This window comes from Lampetra planeri, chromosome 25 (genome assembly GCF_965212315.1).
Source record: "Lampetra planeri chromosome 25, kcLamPlan1.2.h2, whole genome shotgun sequence".
In the NCBI taxonomy this organism is placed as follows: Eukaryota; Metazoa; Chordata; class Hyperoartia; order Petromyzontiformes; family Petromyzontidae; genus Lampetra; species Lampetra planeri.
Window position 1 is genome coordinate 7,760,757 of NC_136131.1, and position 27,881 is coordinate 7,788,637.

The window sequence follows — 27,881 nt, forward strand, 5'->3', positions numbered from 1 at the left end:
CCTCCCTCCTGCCCCCCCAACCTCCCCCTCACCACCCCCCCACCCCCTACTGCATCCTCACATCCCCCGACAGCAGCAGCTGCTGCTGGGTTTTTTTTATTTGTGCGCGCGGTTTCGGCGGCCGGGGTGAGCGATTTGGATTGCGACTTGTGTGCGGTTTGCGTGACCTCTCGTGGGTCAAATAAGAAATCCGCGGCAGTCGGTTCTGTCCGCTGCTGCCACCGCCGCCGCCCTCGCTGCTGCTGCTGCCGCGGATTTCTACCCGGGATCACCGGCTGACTGTGAATTGTCTTGATGTTCGGACCCCCCCCCCCCCCGTTGGTGTTTAGTGTCTCAGCCGAGCCCGTGGCATGTCGGACTCGTATTGTGGGTTATGTAATAATGTGGATTGAATGAAGATGGCTAAAATCATCGTCATCATCATTGTCATCATCATCATCATCGTCGTCGTCGTTAGCCAGTGTCTATCCACTGCTGCATGGAGGCCTCCCCGTGCCGTTGCCCATCCCTCGCGACCCATCGTCTGACTCTGCGCACGTGAACGGATTTCGTGGCCGGTTGTCCGCTAGGCCGCCCCTCCCCTCCTCCTTCGGCTGCCACTCCGTCACCAGTCTCGTCCCATCGGCCCTCGCCCCGTCCGGCGATGCGTTCCGCCCAGGCCCATTTGCTTTTCTACTCGCGATCTTTAAAAGTAATCCCGATAACAATAACGGCAGCGTCTTCTTCTTGGTTCTTTCGGTAAAGTCACGTAGAAGGGAAGTAATAAAATAATAAAAATAAAACATAATAAAAATAATTCTCACGACGTTTCGGCCACAACGCAAGCAGCCGTCCTCAGGTGAAGATCAGGTCTGTCGGGGAGACAGCGTCTGAATGAAACACCACCACGCTTGGAGCGTATATACGCTCCAAGAAACGTCGTGAGAATTATTTTATGTTTTATTTTTATTATTTTATTACTTCCCTTCTACGTGACTTTACCGAAATAAACAAGAAGATGAATCCCTGCAGTCACGAAAGCTTTAAATCGAAATTTAACGGCAGTGTCCTTTACGTTTCTCGAGGCTAGTTTGCAGGAGGTTCCCGTTGCCTCGGGACGTTTGGCCACTTTCTATTTGCGGAGAGAGCCTGGCACCGCGTGCGTGGAAACCGGAGAACCTGGAGAAAGTCCACAAAGCACGACGCAAGGGGGCACCCTTCAAGGCCCCGCACAGATTGAATCAACAATCCAATTACGTAATGCCATCTTCCTGGTCCGCTACGTCGCAGCCCCGAAGCCTGTAACACCTGACATTCCCATCCGATTGCAAACGAGGCTGCCCAGCTTCCGACACGCGACGTGATTGTGGGGGTTTAGGGGTTAGGAGTTATTGGGGAATTATGAAACGCCGCGCCGCGGATAAAATATAAACGGGGGTATAAATAGCGAGCGAGGAGCAGGTGGTGCCCGGCTCTCGCAAATGTCGACTCGTGTTGGGAGCCGCCTGAGCTATCGTGACGCCAGCGTTGCAGACATTAGCTTACACCGCCAATGACGATCGACGATGATTGACCCCGGTGATGACGGTGAAAGTGATCGCTTACCTTATCGTACATTCTTTTAGCGACTTAACCAAGGCGCTGTTCAGTGAACTGTGGTACAAGTTGACGATAATCGTGGTGATGGTGTGGTCATTATGATGATCGCAGAGATGGCAATGACGGCGATGGTGGTAATGAGCTCACGGCGAAGATGATGGTGATGTCGACAATGATAGTGACGATGAAGACGCAGCTCGCTGTGCCGTAGAGCGCATGACCTCTCTCTCCTCCTCCTCCTCCTCCACCACTCGCTCGCCCGATCGATTCAGTGTCATCCCCCTCACCCCATTTGGCCTGATGGATGATGCGATGCCTCGAGTGTCACCCTCTCTCCGCTCGCCCGTTCAATCGCGGCGCCCGCCCACTCGCTTGCGCGCCCGCCCGCCCGCTCGCTCGCTCCCAAGACTCCCTTGAGAAATCATCTCCCTTCGCCTCGTTTGGAGACGAGAGGAGGACATTGAAAATTGTAGCGATCAGCCGATTCGGTGGATTCTGTGGTCCGTGAGTTAGGGGCGCTGCGATGGCGAGACAATATCTCCCTCGCCTGGTACACAAGAGGTCATGGGTTCGAGCCCGACCCTGACGCCTGCTGTATATTTCGAGTTTGCATGTCTCTCTATCTCTCCCCGTGGTCGCGTGGATTTTTCTCCGGGTCCTCCGGTTTTTCCCTCCACGTTTATAAACGTGCATTTAGAGCATTTGGCTGCAATAAATGTCCACGTGACGATAAGCCACTTCGTTGAGCTATCATTTGTGGCCAGGTGGCTTCTGAAAAAGAGCTGTACAGCTCAGTGGACCTCACGCGGTAAAATTTTAAACTTTTTTTTAAAGTTTAGTTTATAGTTGTTGCGTGAAAAGTACATTTAATTAATGTACGAGGCAAAGACGGCAAGGAGGCGAAATTTATTCCGTCGTTGACATTCTCCACGACGATGCTCAATGGTCATTTTTGCGAGTCCCGACCCCCTCCTAGAAAAATCTTAAAGTGTTCAAAAACAAACCAAAAACAAATCTGGCTCTCGCCTGATAAAGCTGGTTGTAATTACTGGCGAAACGTCGTACTCAGATTGTAAATGTTGTGGCTTGGCTCTCCAACACACCGGTGTTGCTGTACTAGTGACGAATTGGCCACGTTCTGTTTACGTGACAGCCCTTACTAGTTGGCCGTGTCGGGTGGTGGCGGGTTTAACGACACATTTATATATTTACACGATCTAACCCAAACAAACCTCTTATGGACAAAAACATCAAAATCGATTTGGCGCAGATCTTACAGTCCTTCGTGACGTTAGTCCGCAAGCAATCTCTGTTACTGCCCGTTTAACCCGTGGGGTTTTCGTGGCCAATATTGACAAGGTTCGTTTTCGATTGTTTGGGGCCAGTGTTGTGTCGTACTCCCTCCTCCACCCGACGCAGCCAAACAAACAAACAAAAAGTTCCGGTACTTCCATTGTGTGTGGCAAATGTTGAACAAACAGACGGAAAGAGACCTCTAGGCATCACTCCCTACTACTCCCTGCCCATCTGTGCGGGACGTTGATGATTTCACGCCGCCTACCGAAGGCCCGAGACTGGAAGAGGGCATTCTCACAATTCTGGCATCTCCGATTAGCGCGGTTGGCTAGGTGCAGTGCGAAAAGAAGCTCAACGTACATGTACAATCACCGCATGCTGTCCGTTGGTACTTCCAGCGAAACGCCAGACTCCCCGATTGTTAAAGGCGCGTGTGTAATGTTCTCCGACAATACAGCGGCGTGCCGACGCGATACGGAAATACAACGGTGCGTTTGTTCACGTGAGCGCTTTTAAGTGGCTGCGTCGGGTGGAGGATGGCGTGCGACACAACACTGGGGGCTGTACTCACACGCGGTCGGTCATCTCGCCCCCAACAATCGATTGCGGTTGATACCGTTACTGTTTTACAACTGCGTGTGCTTTCACGGTTGTTGCCGCTGTGTGCGCGCGCGCGACTCTCCCGTGTGAATTCGGGTCGTGCCAATTCTCTCCACGTGCTGGGAGCATCTCGCTAATTAACGCGGAGTTTTGTAACGGCGCAGTTTTACGTTCTCCACCACGGAGAAAATGAGAGAGAGAGAGAGGAGAGAATGAGAGAGAATAATTGAGAGGCACGGGGAAACCACAGACAGGCAGGAAGGTTTTAACCGGTTGGCCACAATTGGCCAAGCCCTGTGGGTCCTATGTGCGGATGTTTGGTCAACTTCATTGATGAAGTGGTTTATTCATTCACGTGGGAGGAGAGAAAGAAAAGCCCACGCGTGTGAGAGCCGGTCGCCGCTTGAACCCCCCCCCCCCCCGTACAGATGGAACTGAACGGACAGCCACACCTAAGAGGTCCAGAAGCAAATTTTATGATTGGGTTTTTTTTTCTTGTTGTTGTGTGCAGTCATTGGTGACTGATAATTGGTGAAACTATCGAATCGCTACGCCCGAGAACGCCGCCTTCAATCACTGCAAATTGGAGCGGCTAAAATCTGGATTCGAAGCCAGGATATCTCATCGTCTGGGACCTCTCGGTTCTAGCACGTGGAGCGTAAACGTCGGACAAAGTGTCCAGCAAGCCCGGACAGACATCGGAGAGAGCTGCGGTTACTGCCGTCATTAATATCGGTTACAAATTAAAACGAGCAATGTCTCCTTTATGTATAATCCGTCTCTCTACGTTAAAATAATAACAACAAAATATATATAAAGTCTCACATCCCATCAGCTGCTGCCACGGCCTATTGGGAGTGAATTTCAGCAGCAATGGTTCAAGACGAGCAAAACTCTTGCGACCAGTTTCGACACACAGTGTCTCATCAGCAGCAGAGCCAGGCTTTGCTTGAATCAATGCTGAACTGGACCAGATGTTTATCGGCAAGGGCTGGTTTCGACATGCAGTGTCTCATCAGCAGTCGGGCTTTGCTTGAATCAATGCTGAACTGCCGCATGTTACAATACCAGGGGTTCTGGTTCAACGCGAAATGATGAAGTCATACGAAACGCACAGCTGCGTCAAGAAACATTTGGTTAACGTGGAGAGACGGATATGTGCGGCGTGTCGATTTTGTTACTTGAACGCTCATCGACAAGAACGTGCGTCATGATTATGTTTTGAGTTGAACATCACGTAGCTCTGTTCGTATCGGCAAAAGTATTTTTTGTTTCGTTTCATTTCATTTTGCCGCTCGAGGCAGTGACGTAGCTACGCAGTGCGCAGGCGGTGCAACTGCGCCCCCCTCCTCCCCATGGCCGCCTTTGTCTCCTCCAGTGCTGCGGCATTTTAACGTCGAGTTCACCTAGAGGGGGGCCACGGGGAGGATTTCCAGATCTCGCCACTGATGTTAGCCGTGGCCACGTCGCATTCCTTAGCAACAGAGGGCCCAAAACGAGCACTCGACCAGCGCCACTGAGCAGTGCGAGAAGTAAAATTTTCGTTAATTCGTTTACTTATTTATAATCGTTTCGTATTTTTTGTTGGCTGTGTCCTTTTTAAAAAAATATAGTAATGTTACCGTAATTGTTTTATTTTGTTTGTTCACTGACAGATGTCAAAGATTGATGTCAGGTCGTTTTACAGATTATGCAATGCAAATGTGTCCAACATGTCTGTCCATTGCGATTTCGGGATCCGGGGTTGATCGGTGTTGTTGATTGATTAACTATCGAGTGCTTGATTGAATGATTAAGCTATTGAATGGGTAGTAAAGCCAAGCGAATAAGGGATTCGACACGAAGGAAGCGTGCAATGAACTCCGCCCGGTGGCGGCGAGGCCAGAGTGAAGAATTAAGCCAAGCAATGCAAAAACTAAATGTTTCAATGTAACGCGGAAGATGCGTGTTTTTTGTTTCCCTTTCTCTCGCGTGTGATAATTTATGAAGAATGTAAATTTAAAATTGGCAATTCTGATGTATGTCCATCTGGGTTACGCGCCTGTGTGTGTGTTGTTAGGAACTGAGTAGAGTTGTACAATACTGTATATGTGCGCGTGTGCGCAAAAACACTGACAAAGGTGCCCTGTTGTAGCCTGCATAGACTGTTGAGGCAAGTGCTGTTGGCGAGCACCTATTAAGGCCGGTACGGTGCGCGAGGGGTATTGGTGTGGCTAGCACCACACCCGGCCGCCTTTGTCTCCCCGTCAGGCGTTAGGAACTAATTTTAAGGCCGAGTCGACCTAGGCACATCACTCGCCACTGATGTTAGCCGTGGCTGGGATTTGGAAGGCGGGGAGCCGGGTTCGTAACGTAGCGCGCTAACCACTACACCACCGCTCCCCATAGACACACGCACAACGCACGTAACAAAGATCCCCCGTGTAGCCTTATCAGCCTGTAGGGGCAAGTGCTGTTAGCGAGCATCTATGAAGGCCGGCACGGCACACGAGGGGGTGGGTGGCCAGCACCACGCCCGGCCGCCTTTGTCTCCCCAGTGGCGATGTTTACTACACACCGCACCAGGTACTCATTTGAGGCTGAATCGACCTAGGGGAGGCCCAGGACCGTTTCAGATAATCGTCACCGGTGTTGGCCGTGAGCGGGAATCGAACTCGGGTTAACCACTACACTACCGCTCCCCAGGTCACACATACTCACACATAATTGATATAAATGACACCTATACACAATCACAAAACACACACATACGCACACACAAACAGAAACGCACACAACAGCGGCGGTCACACCACCGCAGCAGCGCTTGTGCCAGGCTAGGTGCACTTTGAAACGACCACGTGAAGCGTGGAAGGTCCCGGTGCAGACACCACACCCAGGTGTCACGGGTTAACCCACTGAAATGACCGGCAGATGCACCGCCGAGATGAGAGATCTCGACGTTCCGGCCGAGCAGCCTTCGTCAGGTCGTATTTCCCGAACAGAAGGTACAGGCGCAGCCCTGCAAGTAGCTTCTCTCGCCCCGCAGCTGGCGGAAGGGCGTCAACGAGAAGGCAGCTAATTCTAGATTTGAAGCTTTCGTGACTGCAAGGATTCATATTCTTAGGTTTTTTCGGTAAAGTCACGTAGGTAAAAAATTAAAATTAATAAAAGTAAAATAAAAATTAAATAAAAATCACGACGTTTCGGAGGCAACACAAGCTTCCGTCTTCAGGTGGAACTGTGACGGCTCCACCTGAAGACGGAAGCTTGTGTTGCCTCCGAAACGTCGTGATTTTTATTTAATTTTTATTTTACTTTATTAATTTTAATTTTTTACCTACGTGACTTTACCGAAAAAACCTAAGAATACGAGAAGGCAGCTGTCATCGAGAGCTGCTGTATTAGGTGGGGGGTGGGGTAAGACATTGTATTTTTGGGCCAATTTTGCACGCTGGCCAGCAGTAGGTCTCAGGAGTAGACCCACCACCACCACACTTTAACCACCACCACCACCACCGTCGTGCTAGCGAGCGTGTCGTGGTGTTTGTTCCCTCGTTGTGATCTCCACGCACGCCTGTTGTTACTGCCACCACAGGTTCATCATCCCCCCCCCCTACCCCCACTCATGCGAGTATTGGCACGCGAGAATCGTGGTATTTGCACGTGGATCCTGGTGGATGATTGGTTGTTGTTCTTGTTGTTGTTTATTACCGAGTATAATCACCCACAAATGTCTGTCCGTCCCGCGCGTGACGTCACTCCACATGAGGCCCACCCTCCCCGCGCGTGACGTGTCTCCGCATGAGGCCCCGCGCGTGACGTCACTCCACACGAGGCCCACCCTCCCCGCGCGTGACGACACTTTACATGAAGCCCACCCCCCCCTCGTGTGACGTCACTCCGCATGAGGCCCACCCCTCCCGCGTGACGTCACTCTGCATGAGGCCCCCCGCCCTCATTAATATTCATGAGTGGGTGGATTTGCACACTAACGCAGAGGAAGGTCGAGCTGAATTAAAAATGTATTACGCAAAGTCGCTTCAAATGTTGAGTTTCTTTACAGAAAGCGACGGTAAAAAATAAATCTACGCAGCACAGTGCTACATCCGTGCGTGACGTCACTGCCCCCCCTTCATTAATATTCATGCTCGCGTGGAAATTGAGACGAACGCACTCCACATGCCGCACCCTTCCCCAATAACCATTAGCGGGTGACGTCACTCCACATGCCGCACCCCTCCCCAATAACCATGAGGGGGTGACGTCACTCCACATGCCACACCCCTCCCCAATAACCATGAGCGGGTGACGTCACTCCACATGCCACACCCCTCCCCAATAACCATGAGGGGGTGACGTCACTCCACATGCCGCACCCCTCCCCAATAACCATTAGCGGGTGACGTCACTCCACATGGGGCAACCCCCCCCCTCATCAATAATCATGAGCTGAACAATTTTTCTATTGAATATTTCAGATTTACTGCAATATACACCAGCCCTTGATGGGGCAATGAAGCTCATAAGCAATATTACCCTAACCTCACCATCACTCACTCACCCTCACATCACTCACCTCGCAATGTAATCACTCGCCCTCGCGTGAATTCACCCCACCATCACTCACCCCACCACCACCTCACTCCACCATCGCCATCACTTCACCCGACCACCACCAACCCACCTCACTCCACCATCATCAACATCACCGCACCGTCACGCGTCTTGCCTGCTCCCTCCCCCCCCCAACTTCGTCCTGCCTGTTTGTCTCGTCTTACGTCCGGTGTCATGATCAATACACTCTATAGACAGTCGATAGACAGTCGATATATTTTGTATTCCGCCAGCCACGTGAGTGCCAGCGATAGTCGCGACGTTTCGCGGCCTGGGCTCTGAAGGCTCCAGGGGGTTTCCACCCGTCCCAGATTTGTCACGGACATTCGTGATGAGGATGGAAGGGGGGGTTAAGGATTCGATTTGAGGGTTGTTAAAATCGGGAGTTTATAAACAAAATAAAAACGTGTCAGTGTTACCGTCAGCCGAATGTCTAGCAAAAAAAATAAACCGGTTCATTCATAAAAAAATATGAAACGGTAACCGGTTTATTATTTTCTGTAATCGGTTCTGATAACGGTTAGAGTTTTTACCGTTTTGTTTTTTGTTGCTCGACAATAAACCGGTTACCGAGATGTTGTACCGAGATCTGGTCGTGACATCTGATTTGTATCATCTGGTCGTGGTGTCTGATTAGTACCGAGATCTCGAAGTGGTATCTGATTAGTACCCAGCTGTATCGAGATCTGGCAGTGGTATCGTGTTGACCTTTATCGCAGTCACAGCTGACTGAGAACTTCTGGCCGGTTCGGGTCAAACAGTGGGAAAGGTGGCAGCCCTAAAAGCCCCCACATGTGGTCAGAGTTCTGTCTGTGAAAGCACTATCCACGTGGGAACATTGAAATACATAACCTTGTTTAACAACAAAAACAAGCAAAACCTGACTTGGGAAATGTATTTTTTGGGATTCCTGACCTAACTCCGAGGTCCTTGTTTGTTGTCATGTTGCGAAAGTGGAGGTCACAAGTTCAGCCGGTCCTGTTTACCAATCCACCTTGAACCTCCTAGCCACACCAGACACACCTCCAATGTTTCTGCACGCACAGATACCAACACCACCACTGTCACCAGCACCACCACTGTCACCAGCACCACCACTGGCATCCTCAACATTGCCTACTTGCCGTCACTACCACCACCCACCCAACTTGCCAGCATCAGCAGCACCACCACCACCACAACCACTATCGACTCACCACCACTCATTCAACACAACCACTGTAATCTGTACTCACCACCACTCACTGAACACAACCACTGTCGTCACCTCACCACCACCCGCTCACTACCATGAACACTACCAACCACCCACCCACTCAATATCATAACCACTACTACCCACTCAAATTCACCATCACCACTATTAATTCACCGTCACCACCTCGCCATCGCTCACCATCCTCACCTACCAGACACCCAACACTACCACCACTCACCGCCACCACCACCCACCATCCACTCAACGCCCACTCACCTTTAACCCAGTAAACATGTGAGAATGCTCAGTGAGACGATGTGCGTGGCGCGTGCGGCACAATGGGTGGATTTGTTAAGATGGAAACTTGAGCCAAGGTCTGGAGGCGGAATACTGTACTGGTTGTTCAAAAAGAGTGTAAAATAAAGACATACATGCATCACATGTTCTCTCCACATATATGAACGCAATGAGAATTCCAATACTCCTTCACCACGCCCTAAAAGCGATGGTTTGCAAAAAAAAAATCTATATTTAAAAATGAATGAAAACATTAAAGACGTGGCTATTTGTTGTCGTGGTCGTGTGTGACTTACTATTGACTGTGGTCGTAACAAGTAAAAGCGCAGCCGTGTAACTGCTGGCAAGCGTCACTGCTGGTGGATGGGCCCTCCACTTCGAGGCAGGTCTCGAGTGGGATTTGGCCTACTCTTCCACGCTGGTCAGTCGTCCTGGAAGAGGTTGGGGTACATACACTTTACCCCACCACACGCGGCCTGCCGATCATAGGTGGTGGGGGGGGGGGGGCGTCCATAAATGACGTCACGCACCTAGGGGGGGGGGCGGGTCAGACATTTGTGACGATGTGTGAGAAATGTGACGTCACATAAAAATGCGCAACTTTAAATAAATATAGACAACACGTTTTACATAATTAAATAGACTTTTAAATAAATGTTTTCTCCTACAACATCAGAGTGCAGCGCCACATTAAATACGCACTACGATGACAATAGTTTAAAGCGATTTGAGGCATGTTTTATTTTCAAAATTGAAATATGGTTTTGGGGGGGGGGGCAGAGCTTTGTAACGTCATATTTGAGGGGGGGGGGTCTGACTTTTTGTGACGTGTGACGAGGGGGGGGGGGTCAAAAATCGTCCAAAATCGCGTGACGTCATTTATGGACGGCCCCCAACATCTATACCGCCACATACTGTAGCAACAAAAAACAAATGAAAGTTTTTTTTTTGCCCATCCCATCAGCCCGCACCGCCTTCTGGGAGGGCGTCATTGTTACAGTGCCTCGTTCCTGAATCCCCCACCTCTGAAAGGCCCCAGCTCCTTATTAAAGGCCCCACATCATTAAAGGCCCCACCTCCTTATAGGCTTACCGCTTCCTTTAAGGCTCCACCTCATTAAAGGCCCTGACACCTCGTCTCTCAAGGCCCTGACACCTCGTTTCTCACGGCCCTGACACCTCGTCTCTCAAGGCCCTGACACCTCGTCTCTCAAGGCCCTGACACCTCGTCTCTCAAGGCCCTGACACCTCGTCTCTCACGGCCCTGACACCTCGTCTCTCAAGGCCCTGACACCTCGTCTCTCAAGGCCCTGACACCTCGTCTCTCAAGGCCCTGATACCTCGTTTCTCACGGCCCTGACACCTCGTCTCTCAAGGCCCTGACACCTCGTCTCTCAAGGCCCTGACACCTCGTCTCTCAAGGCCCTGACACCTCGTCTCTCAAGGCCCTGACACCTCGTCTCTCAAGGCCCTGACACCTCGTCTCTCACGGCCCTGACACCTCGTCTCTCACGGCCCTGACACCTCGTCTCTCAAGGCCCTGACACCTCGTCTCTCAAGGCCCTGACACCTCGTCTCTCAAGTCCCTGACACCTCGTCTCTCACGGACCTGACACCTCGTCTCTCACGGCCCTGACACCTCGTCTCTCAAGGCCCTGACACCTCGTCTCTCACGGACCTGACACCTCGTCTCTCAAGGCCCTGACACCTCGTCTCTCAAGGCCCTGACACCTCGTCTCTCACGGACCTGACACCTCGTCTCTCACGGCCCTGACACCTCGTCTCTCAAGGCCCTGACACCTCGTCTCTCACGGACCTGACACCTCGTCTCTCACGGCCCTGACACCTCGTCTCTCAAGGCCCTGACACCTCGTCTCTCACGGCCCTGACACCTCGTCTCTCACGGACCTGACACCTCGTCTCTCAAGGCCCTGACACCTCGTCTCTCACGGACCTGACACCTCGTCTCTCACGGCCCTGACACCTCGTCTCTCAAGGCCCTGACACCTCGTCTCTCAAGGCCCTGACACCTCGTCTCTCACGGACCTGACACCTCGTGCACTAGACGTGCAGGTGACGAGAGCCGGGCTCCCGCGGATCCGAGCCACGGTCATTTACGTCCGTGACATTGTGAGGGCACGATTACAACAACAGCAGCACCAGAGGTCGCAACCGGGTACCCGATACCCGTACCCTACCCGATACCCGGCTACCCGTACCCGGCCGGGTATCGGGTAGGGTACGGGAACCCGTTTGCGACCCTGGTGCGGCCGGGTACGGGTAAGGAATCAAAACCCGTTTGCGACCTCTGAGCAGCACTCAACACGTTCGTCAATAACGACGACACCACCACGTGTGTAGCCTCATAATGAAATAATATAAAACGTGCTAAAATAGTCATTATTAGTAACAAAAAAAAATTGTGAAAAGTATTTTAGCTCGCATAACTTCTTCATAGCACGGTGTTCTATGAATAAGGGCAATTACCCGAAACGTCGCCTACGATATCATGTAAATATACAATATCACTTGTGATCTTTAAAAAAAAAAGTCACAGCGCTCGCCACGGCTCACCGCAAAACAGTAAATCTACTGTAGCAACACAAAACTGTAGCAACCTAAAGATCCCAAGAGTATAGTGTGCATATATACTCTCTTTGGCTCTTTCGGTAAAGTCACGGAGATAGAAACAGAATATATCCGCGACTTTACCGAAAGACCCAAAGGGTATGAATTCCTGCAGTCACGAAAGCTTTAAGCAAAGAAAAACGTTCATATTTTTTCAAACGACCATTTTCTCACTCACACACACACACATCTCCTCCTCCTTTCACGGTACGCCATCGACAGCACAACAACAACAACGCAAACTTATAAAACCAAAACCCTATTAAATAAACCCACATCACATCCCCCCCCCCACTAAACATTCAAGTAGCCGCTGTGACCGCTGGTCTAGCGGCGGCTCCAGTGGCGCAATCGGTTAGCGCGCGGTACTTATAGAGCAGTACTTTGGTGGGCAATGCCGAGGTTGTGAGTTCGAGCCTCACCTGGAGCACTGATTTTTTGCGACTTATTATTTTGCTTTCTATTTTGCTTTCACACCACCCCAACATCGCCGAATTGACGTAAAAATTGTAAAAAAAAATTCTAATTTTTTTTATTAAAGCTTTATCGGTCGCTCTCGGTGTCCCCCCCCCCCGAATGCGTCGCTATTATTCGTACCTGGTTTTTGGTTGTTGTTGTTGTTGTTGATTTTTCACACTGCCACGTGACCGTACTGAGTATTTAAACACGAATCGTCATCGTCAGCCATGATCAGTCCACTGCTGGACGAAGGCCTCGCGGAAACGATGTAACAAGGGTCATTTCCCGAAACGTCGTCGACATATCCCCCCCTCCTCCTCCTCCTCTGTTAGGGCAGAGTTACTCACGCACGTGGTGCGTTCATATCGTAATTAAAATCATCTTCATCAGCCATGGTCTATCCACTGCTAGATGAACGCCTCCCGACGCCGTGTCCGCCATGGGATGTCGTTTGACCATACTTCACCACTCTGGTCAATGCGGGTTAGTTCAGACCGTCCGCCATTCGCCACCGATGTGAGCGGCGCAAAACGGCCAGTAACAAACAGCCCCAATCTGAGTTGTAATCTCAGTGCGTAAAGGCGTCTCGCTTGCCGGTTTAATGGCAGATTGTTGTTTTTGTTGCTGTGCAGGGATTAGCCTGGATAGCCGTGCGCGGATTTAGACGACCGCATTGCATAACCAGATGCTATAGGTTGCTGTGTCGTCACTTTGTGTGCAGTGGAGGACGCAAGGCAGTGAGATCCACCGCATTGGACTGTACGTCTTCTATGCCCCCCCCCCCGCATTCACCAGCGGTGGTGAAGTATGGTCAAATAACCCCCCTACGTGACCCGCACGGCGTGGAGAGGACTTCATCCAGCAGCTGATTGACAGATGTGCTGTCCATGATTAGACTACTGCATTCAAGGAATGTAGCTGTCAATAACCGTGTTTTTATTTATATATTATTATTACTGGAGCTTCATCTTCTTGGTTCTTTCACACCTGATGATGATTGCTTGTGTTGCAATCGAAACGTCGTGATAATTGTATTGTTTTATATTTGTATTATTTTATTACTTCCCTTCGACGTGACTTTACCGAAAGAACCAATAAGATGAATCCCTGCAGTCACGAAAGCTTTAAATCGAAAATTACTGGAGCTGTCCGAATGAAATGAAACATATTGCTACTTAAAGTTGTTTCACACATCCCATCAGCCGTACAGCCTTGTGGGAGTGCACCCTGTCATTAGCAACATTGGTTCAGCACAAGCAAAACTCTGGTCCAGTTTCGACATCCAATGTCTCGTCAGCAGGGTCAGGCTTGCGTGAACTAATTCCGGTGAACTACCAGATGCCCATGGGTAAGAAGCCCTCTATCTCTCTCCCTGTTATATGCGGGTTATAGTGCCCACACAAAGCGCTCCCTCCTGCAAAACACAACCCAGAATAACCATGAAGCTTCGATGTGGTTAATCGTCACGGACATCTGAAGATCGCTCCCCCCCACGCATGAGTTACCAAGTCTACATACAATCGCACGGGACGGCAAAACGCCCGCGACTCAACTCACTTGCGTGTGTAACTCGCTCGCTGCGAGCGATCGTAGGCTCTAGCGCATCCTCGCGGTCACTTCGCGTCACTGCAAGCTCCTGCAACGTTCTCTTTGGTTCTTTCGGTAAAGTCACGTAGGTGAAAATAAAAAAAAAATATTAAAAAAATATACAAATAAAAAATTATGAAAATAACTTAATTTAAATCACGGAGTTTCGGAAGCAACACAAGCCTCCGTCATCAGGTAGGACAGCCACAGCAAGAAAATGTTTTTTTCTGGAGTGGAATTGTTTTCTTGCTGTGGCTGTCCGACCTGATGACGGAGGCTTGTGTTGCTTCCGAAACGTCGTGATTTAATTTAGTTATTTTCATTTTTATTATTTTTATTTATTATTTTTCACCTACGTGACTTTACCGAAAGAACCAAAGAGTATGGATCCTTGCAGTCACGAAAACTTCAAATCTAAAATTATCCTGCAACGTTGTGGATGAATACGATTTTTAGTTTTTTTCCCCAAAAAAATTGGTACTCAGTTTTATCGACCTTGGTATGTGTGTATGTTTTTAAAAAAAAAAACCAAGGCTGCTTATTGCAGGCGCAAAGGTTCTAAGTGGTGATGGAATGCTTGGACGAGTATAAGTAAGACACAACTCCAAACCCCGTATTCGTATACAGTGTATAAGGAAGTTGAGTTTTCAGGTCCATACGACGTACAGCCGCTTCAATACGGGCAAGATATTTTTGTGTTGTCTATTTGTTTGTGTTTCTCCCTTGTGATGGGACTTTGTAGGATGAACGTTGAGATTGATAAGGGGCGCGTGGTGACCAAACACATTCCTGTGGAGGGAGCTGGTAGGAACGTTGGTTTGCTCGGTCAATGGCCTGCAGGGTCAACGGCGGCGTGGTGTATTCCGCAAATATGCCCGACTGTGAGGGCGGGCACAAGCCGGCGTGAGTAGGTTAAACGTTGAGTTTTATAAGGGCACCACGGGGTGACCAGCCCCTCCCCTCCCCACCCAGCCCCACCCCTCCCACCCTCCCCTCCCCACCCAGCCCCTCTCCACCCAGCCCCTCCCCACCCTCCTCTCTCTACCCAGCCCCACCCCTCCCATTTTTGGATGCACGACGGACGCACGGACACAATAATCCCCTGTGGGCTTGTGGAACCAGGTGGTTCCTACCAGTATGAGGTCTGAATGGGTCTGTGCTAAGGTAGGGCACTGATAAGGAGTTATAGGAACACACGCACCTACACAGACCGGATAATAAGACGCACCCCCAACTGTTGCTCTCAATGACCGCGGGCGATGGGGGTGGGGTCTTATCATCCGAGGAAAGTGTTGTTTTTGAGCACCTATTATGGAGCTGCTAAGCGCCCGAAGGTGATGGGGGTAGGACCCGGCCGCCTTTGTCTCAATACCCTTATGCCTAATCCTACCCCTATCCATATCCCTGTACGTACGCATCGACACTCAACCTTTACCCTCCCCTCAACACTCCCTCTATTCCTAGCCCGCGCCGAACCCCGATCCTTTAATGATACACCAACCCCTATACTTAACCACGCTCCCCTCCACTACTCCCATTGCTACACTTACCGCTGACCATGACGACATCCCTAACCCAACCCTACCCCCAACCCTACCCCTTACTCAATCCTTTAGCCGTTACCAGTAGCCCCCCTTTCTAACCCTACCCCCAACCCTACCCCTAACTCAATCCTTTAGCCGTTACCAGTAGCCCCCCTTTCTAACCCTACCCCCAACCCTACCCCTAGCTCAATCCTTTAGCCGTTACCAGTAGCCCCCTTCTAACCCTACCCCCAACTCTACCCCTAACTCAATCCTTTAGCCGTTACCACTAGCCACCCTTTCTAACCCTATCCTCAACCCTACTCCTAACCCTATCTCCAACAATATTGCCGACCACACACCTACCTCTCTACCCCTATATGCACTTAATATTACACATACCCCTAATATAATCCTACTCCTGATCCTAACCCTAGCTCCAATCATACCCCTATCAATACGCCCACCTCTACACATAGCACTGTGCTTAATCCTGCGCCTACCCATCCCCCGAACCTAATCTTGCCCCTACCTCCAACCATACCGCAAGTCTTGAGATCCTACCACTATATTTAACTAGACCCTACGGTTTAAACCCATTCTCCTAACCTAACCCTAGCCGTCACCACACCCCGACTCAACACTGCCTCTCTTACAAGCCATACCTATGAACCAATATCCCACTATTCTTTGGTTTTTCGGTAAAGTCACGTATAAAGATAAAATAATAAATTAAATAATAGCATACTACGACGTTTCGATTGCAACACAAGCAATCATCATCAGGTATAAAAGAAATAGCAACAATAATCTAACCAGAAAACTATAGACAGACATATAAGCAGACAGACATCATAAAGATACACAGAGAGAGAACACGTATCGGCACAAAGAGAGAGGTCGTCTCTGTGACGGGGCCTTAAATATAGAAAGGGGGCGGGGGCGGAGACTTTACCGAAATAACCAAAGAATAATTCCTGCAGTCACGAAAGCTCCAAAATTAAGATTCAATATCCCACTCCCACCTGAACTCACACCCCCTATCCATAATCCTACTCATTTCCCTAAAAATTACTCAATTGGGATTATCTCCTCATCGTCCCCGACTGTTCGACTGGACGGTCCGTGTCACTCTTGCAAGCCGAGATAATCCCTCGGAGCATCTCGAGTTCTACTAAGGGATAGTCTCTCACGGGGCGCCACGGTGGCTAGGAGATGTTGACTACCTCGCCTGGTATACAGGAGGTCGTGGGTTCGATCTCGACCCTGACACCTGCTGCTGTATATTTGGAGTTTCCGTGTCTCTCACTATCATCATCATCATCACGGTGGCCAGGAGATGTTAATTACCTCGCCTGGTATGCAGGAGGTCGTAGGTTTGATCCCGACCCTGACGTCTGCTGCTGTATATTTGGAGTTCACGTCTCTCTCTTTCTCTCCCCGTCGTCGCGTGGATTTTTCTCCGGGTCCTCCGGGTTTCCCCCTCCATATTTAGAATCGATATAACGCGTTTAGCGTATCTGGCTGCTTTAAATTTCCACATGATAAGCCACTTCGTTTGAGCTTTCATTTGCGATATAGCCACGGCGCTTCTTAAACAAGCTCCATAACTCAGTGGGCCTTATCTGGTAAAATTTAAATAGTTTTTAAAAATATATATACAGCTCTCTCTCGCCTTGGTTACATAAATCAACTTCATACTCTTTGGTTCTTTCGGTAAAGTCACGTAGGTAGAAATAAAATAAAACAAATCACGACGTTTCGATCGCAACACAAGCAATCCTCACCAGGTGGGACAACCACAGCAAGAAATTGCTGAAGTCTTGCTGTGGTTGTCCCACCTGTATGGATTCCTGCAGTCACGAAATCTTCAAATGAAGATTAAATCAACTTCACTTTGACACTTTGACTCGAACCCCGCATAGGAACCCGCCGCCCTCGAGATCTCCCGCGTGACCAGCAGAGGGCGCTCACGGCGCGTGGCGAATTCCACACCCATCAACCCCTTGCCAGCAGAGGTCGCAAACGGGTTTTGATTCCTTACCCGTACCCGGCCACACCAGGGTCGCAAATGGGTACCCGTACCCGGCCGGGTACGGGAACCCGTTCCCTACCCGTACCCGAACCCTACCCGAAATGAGTGACAAACGGCTACTCATTAGTGACTCACGGCCTACCCGTACCCGTACCCAGCCGCAACAGGGTCGCAAACGGCTACCCGTACCCGGCCGGGTACCCGGCCGGGTACGGGTAGCCGGGTATCGGGTAGGGTACGGGTATCGGGTACCCGGTTGCGACCTCTGTTTGTCAGTGCCCTCCCTACCTTATTACAGATCAATTCAGACCTTATTGGTCACCCCGTGCCCCTTATACATCTCCACGTTCATCCTACAACGTCCCATCAACAAGGGAGAAACACAAACAAAGAGACAGACACATTTTTTTGCCCCGTATTGAAAACGGCTGTACGCCATACGGACCTGAAAACTCAATTTCCCTGGACACGAAAACGGGCTAAACCGTACGGATTGACAGCTATGGAATTCACACACAAAGTACCCGGTGCAGTACGTAGCAAACATTGCCGCTAGGGAGACAAAGGCGGCCGCGAGAGGTGCTGACCACCTCCACCCCACCGCCCCCCCCCTCGTGTGCCGTGCCATCGGTTGCTACTCGCTAACAACACTTGCCCCAACAGTCTGTTAAAGGCTATACGGGTGATCTTTGTCTTTGAACCAAAGTGTGCGTGCATTTCAACCAATGTGTGTGCAACGGGTGTCAGTGTTGCTCTAGGCACACGTGTACCCACACACGTGTACCCACACACATGTACTCACACACGCGTACCCACACACGCGCACGTGTGTGTGGTCAGTACGTTGAGGTTAGTGTTAGGGCCAGTGTTAATATTTCATCGTAGGGCTATGGTTAAGGGTCTGTGATTAGCTAGTACGCTTTGGAGTAGGGCTAATATTAGTGTCTGATTTGCAACTGTGGTTCGGGTTATGGCTAGTGATTGAGATATGATCTGATTTGCGAGTGTGGTTAGGGTTAGGGCTAGTGGTAGAGATGGTATCTGAGTGGCCAGTTTGGTTAGTGTCAGTGCTGGCGATATGAACAGCTTCTGATTGGCCGTGCGTTGGTGTCTGGGATGCTTGTGTTAGGAAGGGAGGTCGTGCTGTGATTGGCTCCCCGGAGCCCTCTTCTCTGTAAAAACAAAGCCAACTTTCTCTGTAATCCAGCCGAGATCTCACGCAGACATCCCGAATTACATAAGCAAAACATACACCTCAAAGCAAACAAATAAGAAAAACAAGTTCAACAGTTGGGGGGGGGGGGGGCTGCTAGGGGGCGAGGGGGGGGAAGTTTTAACTCACACACACGTGCAAGCAATCAAGCGGACATGCTGCTGGCCAATGCATTTGTGGCTGCAATTAGAAGCTCAGCAGGGATCTTTCAGCCTGGCCAGTGTTCAAATGAACGGGAGACCCAGCACGCGTGTTGCTGCAAGTGCTCGGATGATCGTCCCGAGCGGGAATCAAACCCGGGTCGCCGGGTTCGTAGCGCAGCGCGCTAACCACTGCACCGTCGCTCCCAGCACCGCATCGCACACTCACCCACTCACCCACTCACAAAGACAAATATTTCCCTTTCAGCTGTATAGACTGTTGGGGCAAGTGCAGCTAGCAAACACTTTTCGAGCCATACACACACTCTAACGTAAAGAACACACACGCACGTACACACATACTGCCAAACACATTCACGAATTCTAACCCTCTCACACACACTCAGAAAACAAAGATCCCCGCTTATGTATATTGACTGTATGGTCGAGTGCCATTAGCAAAACACTCCGACACACTCACTAACGAAGACAAAGATGCCCCGTATGGCCCTAACAGACTGTTGGGGCAAGTGCTGTTAAGCGAGTAGCACCTATGAAGGCCGGCACGGCACGCGAGGGGGTGGGTGGCCAGCACCACGCCCGGCCGCCTTTGTCTCTCCAATTCTAACATACCGCATCAGGTACAGTACTCATTTTAGGGCCGAGTCGACGTGGGGGGTGGGGGTGAAGACCCATGACTGTTTAAAATAATAATCACCACTTATTGGTCCGTGAGCAGCGGGCATCGAACTCGGGTCGCCGGGTTCGTTGCGCAGTCAGTGCGCTAACTGCGCCACCACCACTCCCCCCCACCACCACCACCACCACCACCACTTCCCCCACCACCACCACTCCCCCCACCACCACCACCACCACTTCCCCCACCACCACCACCACTCCCCACCACCACCACTCGCCCCCCCCACCACCACCACTCTCTCCCACCACCACTCCCCCCCACCACCACCACTCTCCCCACCACCACTCTCCCACCACCACCACCACCACTCCCCCCACCACCACCACCACTCCCCCACCACCACTCCCCCACCACCACCACTCCCCCCACCTTTCCCCCCACCACCACCACACTAACACACTCGCGTTCGCCAAGGCGTAAATCCGTGCCAGGTTTTTTGGCCGTCCAGACGGTAAACGCAAGACGCCGTGACGGTGGCGGTGGTGGTGGCGGTGGTGGTAGCGGTGGTGTTGGTAGTGGTAGTGGTGGTGGCGGTAGCGGTAGTGTCGGTGGTGGTCCCTGTGCTGCCAAGAAGCATCCCAGGCAGCCTCGTCCCCAGCACTCCACGCGGCCAACCCGCACACACCGCTCCCCTCCGCCTCACGGGGGCACCGGGACCCCGTCTCTCTGCCACGCACCACACAACCATCGCTCGCGGCAATTGTGGAGAATGCAATGAGCAACACAGTTGAGCCCGCAGACGATATCGATTGACTCGATTGGGATTGCACAGCAAGCAGCTTCAAATCATCGCCCACTCCACTCACGCCCCCCCTCCCTCCCTCCCTCTGTTGGACAGACGTTGCAGACCAGCTCCTTTAAGTCACATTGTACCCGCGCAGGGACAGCTGTCACTGGGGGTGTCCCCCTTTCAATTGTGTTGAGATCACTGTTGATTTGATTTGATTTTACCAGGTAAAGCGGACTGAGGTCTGTAGCTCTTATTTTCAGAAGCGACCTGACCATCACAAATGAGATCTCGACGAAGTGGCTTATCACGTGGACATGCATCGCAGACCAAACACTCGAAAGGCGCGTTTCTAAACGTGGAGGGAAAAACTCGGAGGACCCGGAGAAAAATCCACGCGACCACGGAGAGAGAGAGACACGCAACCTCAAATATACAGCAGCAAGCGTCAGGGTCGGCATCGAACCCACGACCTCCTGTATACCAGGCGAGGTAGTCAACATCTTCTGGCCACCGTGATGATGATGATAATGAGAGACACGCAAACTCCAAATATACAGCAGCAGGCGTCAGGGTCGGGATCGAACCCACGACCTCCTGTATACCAGGCGAGGTAGTCAACATCTCCTGGCCACCGTGGCGCCCGCTATGAGACTCCCCGGCGTGGTAGGAGGGCGCTCTATCGTCAACAACAACAACAACAACAACTCGTTGTCATGGTGAATGCACGTCTGCTCGTGTATCTATGTTGTTAACATTTCCCGCCAGGACGTGAGTGATTGATCTGTGAATCCGCGTTGCGTGTCACGTCCGTGTGCGTCTCGCTAGGACCCATCATGATCGAACAGAGCATAGCGCGTGCCTGTAAACACATGGCCGTTCCCCGGCATTGTTCGCGCGACTCTGCCGATGAGACACGAAAATGTCGAAACCGCTCCGGAGTTGTGTTCGTGCTGCTGAAACTCTGCGCTCCGCGACCAAAACGCCGCGCCGCCGATGGGATGGGTCGACGAATAATAATCGTGGGGGGATGGGGGGTGCGGAGGGGCGAGGGCAGGATGGGGGATGGGAGGGAGAAGACGAGAGGTTTGGAAGTGCGGGGGAGGAGGGGGGCGGGGGTGCGTGAGACGCTCATCGCACTCGGCGCGGTTTAAGCGACGAGTGCGGTGAGCGCGCAGGTGAAGTGTGGGGGGAGGGCAGAGCGCTTCTAAAGGTGGCATGGGGGCATGGGCAATGGGGGCATTGGGGGGCATTGGGGGCATGGGGGACATTGGGGGCATGGGGGATATTGGGGGCATGTGGGACATAGGGGCATCGAAGAGATGAGGTCAAAGGGGGTGGAGGTGGTGAAGGTGATAGGGGTGATGATGGGGGTGGTGATGGGGATGGTGTAGCGGTTAGCGCGCTGCCCTCGAGGTCAACACCAGTGACGATTATCTGAACCGCTCCTGGGCCTCCCCTAGATCGACTCAGCATCAAGTGAGTACCTGGAGTAGCGGTGTGTAAACATCGCTACTCGGGAGACAAATGCGACCGGGCGTGATGCTGGCCACCCTAACCCCTCGTGTGCCTCACTAGGCTTTAATAGGTGCTGCTCGCTAACAACAGCACTTGCCCCAACAGTGTGTTAAGGCTAAACGGGGGATCTTTGTCTTTTGTGATGGGGGTGATGACGGCGATGGGATGTGTGACAACGACTTTCTTTTGGTATGTGGATGGAGAGATATGGGTAGGAAGCTTAGTAAGCGGTTGGTGAGTGTGGTGGTGAGTGTTGACCACAGTGAGTTTGTGAGATTCAGTGCAAGTGTAGGGCTGTTACGGGAGGGCTGTAAGTGCATACGATCCAATGGGTAACAAACACAGTGGGCGGAGTTACGGGAGTACACGGGGGGTGCCCGCAACGACGTCCGCGTCAGGCAGCCTGGGGGGGTTGGGATCCTGGTGAGGAGTATAAAGGGGGAGGACAGAGAGAGCTCGGGGCTCAGTCTGGGAACGAAGGAGGAAGAGTGAAGATCCTCTAGCTAGAGCCCTGGACTCCCCTCGACGCCGCCCTTGTCAGGGCTGCAGAGGATCGAGCCAGAGGCGTGGTTCCGTGAACCGGGGTTAGACCCTGGGACTCCGGAGACCGTAGCCCGACTCACCAGTGTCGGGCCAGTTAGCCTCCCCTAGCTCGTTAGAGGAGGACTTGGGGATAGGTGAGGTTAGCTAGGGGATATCCCCAGTTAGCCGGGTGAGGGGGCCGCTACCCCCTCTAGTGTTGTCCTGTACCGACAAGCTGAAATAAATATACGTGTGCCTCAACCTGGGTGTCCAGCGTCTTCACCGGTACTTCATCTGGTGTCAGAAGTACTACGGACATGGAAACACGTCAGACAGCTCGAGCCAGAGTACCGGAGGAGGACACTCCTGAAGTCGTTGAGCCCGAGGCGGCTCACCAAGACATGGCGCAGCCGGGGGCCGACGCGTTCCTACCGGGGCATCGGCATGAAGAGGGGCCGCAGCCAGACGCGCTACGGCTGGCTCACGAGAGACTGGCGGAGCTACTGTACGCCGCTGCCGCCACACTGGAAAACATCACGCGGCTGGGGGCTGGTGGTCCACCACGGGGCGAGGGGAGTCGTCGACCTGAGCGCCTTCCCGCCATTTCTGAAGACTCCAACTTTGAATTTCCCGCCAACGTCACGGCAGCTGCGGAGGGCGTGGCCGGGCTCAACCTCGGGTCCGACACCGCTCTCGCTGGGACAGCTGCGTCATCTCCAGCGGAGGGAGCGTCATCACATCCGCGACAGGCGATTCCATCTGCCATTCGCGCCGACGCACAGCCGAGTCCCGGGGATAGCAGCCTACAGACTTCCAAGGCGAACGCTGCGCTGCAACAACGGCTGCCTCCGCTGAAAGAATTTGTTGGTGCAGAGGGCGACTGGGGCGGCTTCCAGCGACGCTTCATCGCCCACCAAGAAATGGCAAGGTGGTCCGACGATGAAGCCCTCTGCGCGCTGCCGGCGCTCCTCGACGCAGACGCGCTCGCCGCCCTCACATCGGCGCCGAAAGAGAAGCGGTCTACTCTGCCGAAGGCACTACAACTGCTGGCCGGGGTCTATGGACCTTCAGCGGAATGCAGAGAGCAGTTCTACGAGCGCAAGCGGGGTGAGAAGGAGTCGCCCCTGGCATACAGGACGAGCCTCCTAGCGCTGGCTAAGACGGCTTTTCCCCGTATGGACGACGATGGCGTGGACGCGATGGTCACGGAGAAAATACTCCTCCTGGCAGACGACCTGGACATCGCTGTCGTCGCACAGGAGGACGCCGAGATGACCTCTCTTCAGGCGGCGCGCCTCCTTCACGCCAACCTTCTGTCCCTGCGGCGGAAAGCCAGCAGGGCATCGGCAGGGCGTGCGGTGGCTGCAGCCACCCTTCCGACGGAGGAGCTCTTCGCCGTCGACCATCGACGGCAACAGGCGCAAGAAGTACGGTCGGCCCGGGACGGGTCAAGCCGTTTCAACCGCCCGTCGTCTCCACCGGGGCTCCCGCGGTGTTTCAACTGCGGCGTCCGGGGCCACGTCGCCTCGGGGTGCCGCTCTCCTCGACAGCGCGGGACGACGCCTCGACGGGACGCCGGGCCTCCTCCTCCCAAGCTCCAGCAACATGACCCGGCGAGTCGCGGCACCACACATGTTTGGCCAAAGCACCTACCCGTTGCACGCTCTCGCACCACAACAAACGGGGGGCCGATGTCGCGTTGCGAGGGGCCAACGCGGATCACTGCGGGGACTCAAATCGAGCCCAAGCAGTGGTCCGTGTTGGCCCATCGCGTGGTAGCCGCGTCGTCAGGGTCGTCGGCCGTGGTCGGACACATTGACGGGGTAGAAGTACGCATCTTGGTCGATACGGGGGCATCGGCGACAATCATTTCGGAATTAATTTACAATATTCTGCCCGTACAAAGCCGGCCTTTACTGCCGGTTAACGTCCCATTCTATGCCGCTAACGGGGGCTCTCTCGGCATCATGGGACAGATTCGAGCGCAAATTTCTATTGGGGACATCAAATTGTCGGGGCCGATTTTCGTTTCCTCCTCGCTGGCGGTTCCGTGCCTGCTGGGGACGGATTTCTTAGGGAAAATGCCCATTCGTATTTTGATCGACCAAGGATGCATTGAGCTTCCATCGGGGCGGCGCATGGCGTTCCTGCCATCCCCTGCGGCGGCTCGGTCGGCGTTCGCGACGGTACCGGCGTTCGTCGTTCAAACTGTTCGTGTGCCGCCGGGAGCTCAAATGCTAGTGCCTCTGAAACTTCGTAAGCCCTTCGCTAAGGGCATAGGGGATCAGGGTGTTTTGCTGGGACCGTCTAGGGCCGGGGTTAATGGGCCTCATTTGATTCCGGCCCAGACCGTCGTAAGAGGGGACGGGGACCCTTTCATCGCGGTCCTCAATGTGGGATCGCAGACGGTGGTGGTTCCTCAAGGGACGGTGCTCGCTCACGCGACGCCAGTGCCCTGCGAGGAACCTGTCGCGAACCTCGTTGACACTGCTTCCCGAATGCTCCCACATTCGGACAGCGATGAAGGGTGGATCGACGCGCTTTGTGCGGGATCGACGGACCTGACAAATTCAGAGCGCCAACAGCTTAGAACGCTACTGAGGGAATTTTCCGACGTTTTCAGTCGAGATAAATATGATTTGGGTTGCACTCACCTGCTGCGTCACCATATTGACACGGGTGACAGCCCGCCAATTCGCCAAAATCCGTTTCGGTTAAGTCCCGCCGAAAAGGACCATGTCAAATCGGCTGTTGATGACATGTTAGCCGCCGACATCATTTCTCCCTCCACCAGCCCTTGGGGAGCGCCGATCGTCCTGGTTAAAAAACAGGACGGCTCGTTGCGGTTTTGCGTGGATTTTCGGCGCCTTAATAAAATTTCGGTTGCCGACGCATACCCGCTCCCACGGATGGACGAATCGCTGGACGCCTTGGCGGGAGCGCGATTCTTCTCCACTCTAGATTTACTTTCGGGATTCTGGCAGCTTCCTCTGGACGATGATTCTAAGCCTAAAACTGCTTTCCGTACACCGCACGGCCTGTTCCAATTCAACCGGTTGCCGATGGGCTTACACTCAGCGCCGGCAACTTTCCAGCGATTGATGGAATTGGTTTTGGCTGGATTGCAATGGGAGTCGTGCCTGATTTATTTGGATGACGTTATTGTCTTTGGTAAAACTTTTGACGAACATCTCCAGAGGTTGCGGGCGGTTTTCCTAAAGATGCGGGCTGCTAATTTGAAATTTAAGCCCCAGAAATGCCATTTGTTACGCGAGTCGGTGCGTTATCTGGGGCACATCGTAGGGCGCTCGGGTATTGCTACCGATCCCGCCAAAACGCAGTGTGTCAGCTCCTGGCCGACTCCCACCACGGTGGGAGAGGTCAGGAGTTTTATTGGCTTCGCATCATATTACCGACGCTTCGTCGCTAATTTTGCAACGATTGCAAAACCCCTACACGCGTTAACATCAAAAGGGGTCCGGTTCCACTGGGGTCAGGATGAGGAAGCCGCTTTCTGCTCCCTTCGGGACGCGCTGGTGAAGGCTCCTCCCTTGATTTACCCAGATTTTTCGAGGCCGTTTTTGCTCGACACCGACGCGAGCAACACAGGTATTGGAGGCGTGCTTTCCCAGGTGGTTGACGGCGTGGAACGGGTGGTCGCGTACGGCAGTCGGGTGTTGTCTCCAACGGAGCAAAGATATTGTGTCACCCGTAGGGAACTGTTGGCAATCGTCTATTTCATCCAACAGTATCGCCCATATCTGTACGGTCGGCATTTCACCGTCCGCACAGATCATGCGGCACTGCAGTACGCCCTGAAGGTTCAACAGCCATCGGGACAATTGTCCCGATGGTTGGAGGTCCTCCAGGATTTCAGTTTTGAAACCACTTATCGTAAGGGCGTCCGCCACACCAACGCTGACGCTCTGTCGCGGATGCCAACCGCCTCCGAATGCGCATGCCTCCTGGGGTCGGGGCGTTGCAAGCCAGTAGGGGACATGATGGTTCCGGTCCTGGCGGCGGCCGCCGACGATGAAACGGTAGTCCCCATTGATATCGCCGAACAGGGGAGAGATTCCCTGCTTGGATTGCCCGTTGATGAATGGGGGCGCCTCCAGTTGGAGGATGCCTCCCTCCTCGCGTTGCGTCGTCGCGCCGGGGAGAGGGGGCGTGTGACGGGTCATGCCGACGCATGGGAAACCCATGCGGGCTTGCTTATGCATTGGGACGGGAAATCCCAGCGTCACCGGCTGGTGGTCCCTTCTGGCCTACGGGGTAAGGTGGTGTGGGCTGCTCATGAGCGCCTCCTCCACCTAGGTACCCAGAAAACACTCGCCTTGCTCCAGCTGAATTTTTTTTGGCCGGGTATGACAAGGGATGTCGCTGATCTGTTGGCGGCATGCCCTCAGTGTGCGCAGCGCAAACCACCGGCACGGGAGTCGAACCCGCCCTTGCAATCCATCCAGGTCTCCAGAATAAATGAACTGGTCGCACTGGACATTCTGGGGCCATTCCCCGCCACCTCCAGGGGAAATAAATATTTGCTTACTGGGGTCGAATATTTTACGCGCTGGCCTATGGCCTGGCCCCTGGCGAATCAGTCGGCAGCAGCCATCGTCGACGCCTTTGTCCAAGGTTATGTCATGGACAAAGGTGCCCCGGAGCGGTTGTTGACCGACCAGGGTAGAAATTTTTCGGGGAAACTCCTAAAACAAGTCTGTGATCTCCTAGGAACGAAAAAAATTCGAACCTCTCCCTATCACCCGCAAACGGACGGGATGGTCGAGCGTCTGCATCGCACCATCACGTCTATGTTGTCGCAGCAAGTTTCGGACTCACAGGCTGATTGGGACTTACAAATTCAAGGGGTTCTAGCGGCATACAGATTGGCTCCCCATGCTGCGACGGGGTTTTCACCTTTCTTTCTTATGTATGGCCGCGAACCCGACCCACCTGTTCGGGCACAGCTGCAGATCCCCGTGCCGCTGGGCAAATCTAAATTGGACGATCACGTTAAATTTAACCTTGACAAACTGACTGAGGCGCGGGATGCGGCGAGGCTAAATTCTGACAGGCGTCAGAAGGCGAACGAGCGCCTCAGACTGGCTCGCGCGCACGTGCTGCAGTGGAAGCCGGGGGACAGGGCATGGCTGCACTGTCCCCAGGTACCACTCGCGACCTCCTCTAAACTCGTACGCCCGTGGCGGGGCCCCGTCGAGGTTGTTGAGGTTTTGAGGCCTCAGTGCGTTCGAATCCAATGGGGGA

General features: G+C 52.8%; 1 non-coding gene across 1 annotated transcript; it reads left to right on the forward strand.

Annotated features, from left to right (window-relative positions):
- Positions 1-12,528: 12,528 nt before the first annotated feature.
- Positions 12,529-12,622, forward strand: TRNAI-UAU (transfer RNA isoleucine (anticodon UAU)). Its single transcript has 2 exons — positions 12,529-12,566; positions 12,587-12,622. It is a non-coding gene; the product is annotated as a tRNA-Ile (tRNA).
- Positions 12,623-27,881: the final 15,259 nt, after the last annotated feature.